Consider the following 2066-nt stretch of genomic DNA (forward strand, 5'->3'; position numbering starts at 1 on the left):
GTACCCCAACTCGTACAATTTAGATACAATCATCATGCAAGGGCTGGATATGAGCAATGTCACAGTGTATAGACACACACGCGCACACACACACACACACACACACACACGCACTCACACACGCACAGCATCTCTCTGGGGGCTGCTGCTGCACAGAGATGCCCTTGACCTGTGACGCCCAGTAGTGTTGCCACAGGGGGCGCTGCAGGAGATGTGGCGGGGTAGAGGCTCTTCACTGGCAGGAAGAAGAAGGAAAGGATGCGTACTGGATGACGTTCAGAGAAAGTTCGGACGCTACAAGTGTTTTATGCGCTGACAGGAGTCACACTGAGGCGTCGACCTGTGTGTTTCACCACAGAAATCTCCAGTCTGCCCGCAAGAGCTCGACGTTCTGTACAAGTCGGTGGATTTGTGCGTTAAACACGAGCTGAGGCAGGTTCTACTGTCCGACGCAGCTTTCTGCTGAGTTACGTTACCTCATCCGGGTTAGCTTAGGTTAGTTAGTTAGCTAAATAACATTGCCGAAACACGGGGAGGTAAAGCTTCATTATTCAACTCGACTTAGAGTACTGTGTAGGAATAGTTGTTTGAATACCGTTTGAGAGGGTTTAAGTACCTTAAGGTTGCTCACACACTGCACGTGGTCCCATGGTGTAATGGTTAGCACTCTGGACTTTGAATCCAGCGATCCGAGTTCAAATCTCGGTGGGACCTCATCCTTTTCTCCTCGATCTGCAGGTTATGCAGGCTTCCAAACAGTGAATCCGCCTCCTCCATGCTGGTGCACGGTACACTGACAAAGCGTCAAATCATATATTTTTTCACAGATGGTTTCTGTCATTTTAGTTCAGGTTTTAGCTCTTATTACACTCGCTTTTGCCATAGGTTTGTTTTTCATTTGTGTGAAAGCTGACACCGCATTCACTCTATAGTTTCCTTCTTTATCATTCTGTATTTATCTGGGTTTCAGTCTCAACAACTCCTGCATACATGTGTCAACCTATTTCAAACATTGAAACCTCAAAATGTTCAGCTCCTTTGGAACATCTCTGTTTCTTCTATCAGTTCCTCACACTTTTTAAATATGCAGCCTTCCCTCAAATATTTGTAATTTACGGGTCTTTTTTCGAATAAGGTAAGGATATGGAGACACATGCTTTTACTCTTTGTTATGTGACATGGTCCTGACATTTCAGCTTGATTCAACAAAACATTTCAGAACTCAGCATTTACAGCTTATTTCATTTTATTTATTAGATACTGTAAAAATGGGGTGAAATGTCATGATTGACAGACGAGGCCGACTCGTGATTGGTCAACAGGACCCTGGATATCGTGGCTTCATCCCCTTATCGCTATTGTGCAGATTCTGGCTCCAAAATAACAAGATGGCAGCGTTTGTATCTGAGGTATTTAGGCTTCATTTCTGTATAGTGGGAGAAAGTGGATACACGTCGTCCGTCTTTATACAGTCTATAAATTCCATATAAAAAGGACATAGTGACCAACCAGTTTGCAAATAAGTAATGAAATATTTGACACAAACCTATTAAATGATCAAGCACACATTTTTATTTTGTGTCCTTTTATTTCTTTTACGTTCTTGTCAAATATGACAAAGCCTACACCATTCTTTCTCCGCCATCTCTGAGGCCGTAAATATATTACTTCTTTTACATAAAATCCATTATGAAAAAAAATGATTGTGCTGAAGTCATCTAAATACTGTCTCAGTTTATAGAAAATACAAAAACTCATCAACAAAAAGACATTGATAAAAACATCCCCTGCTTCCATGGCATCTTTACTTTTACAAAGTGAAAGGTTTTAATTATTTGTAACTGTAGAAAATATTAAATATAAATATTAAAATCCGGTCCATGACCTTTTTAATTAATTAATTCTGTGTTAAGGCTAATCTCCCTTTCACTTTCCCATGTGGTAGGAAACCACACCACATTTTGTTATAGCATCTCCCTGTCTGTTTTAAATTGTAGGTAGGTTCAGCATAATACACTGCCTGTGGGTATCGATTAAACAAAAATTCAAAAATACTTTTCATTGTA

At 40.6% G+C, this 2066-nt stretch overlaps 1 non-coding gene across 1 annotated transcript; it reads left to right on the plus strand.

Moving 5' to 3' along the window:
- The first annotated feature begins 642 nt into the window (after positions 1-642).
- Positions 643-714, plus strand: trnaq-uug (transfer RNA glutamine (anticodon UUG)). The gene has a single exon. It is a non-coding gene; the product is annotated as a tRNA-Gln (tRNA).
- Positions 715-2066: the final 1352 nt, after the last annotated feature.

Source organism: Paralichthys olivaceus, chromosome 2 (assembly GCF_024713975.1).
Source record: "Paralichthys olivaceus isolate ysfri-2021 chromosome 2, ASM2471397v2, whole genome shotgun sequence".
NCBI lineage: Eukaryota > Metazoa > Chordata > Actinopteri > Pleuronectiformes > Paralichthyidae > Paralichthys > Paralichthys olivaceus.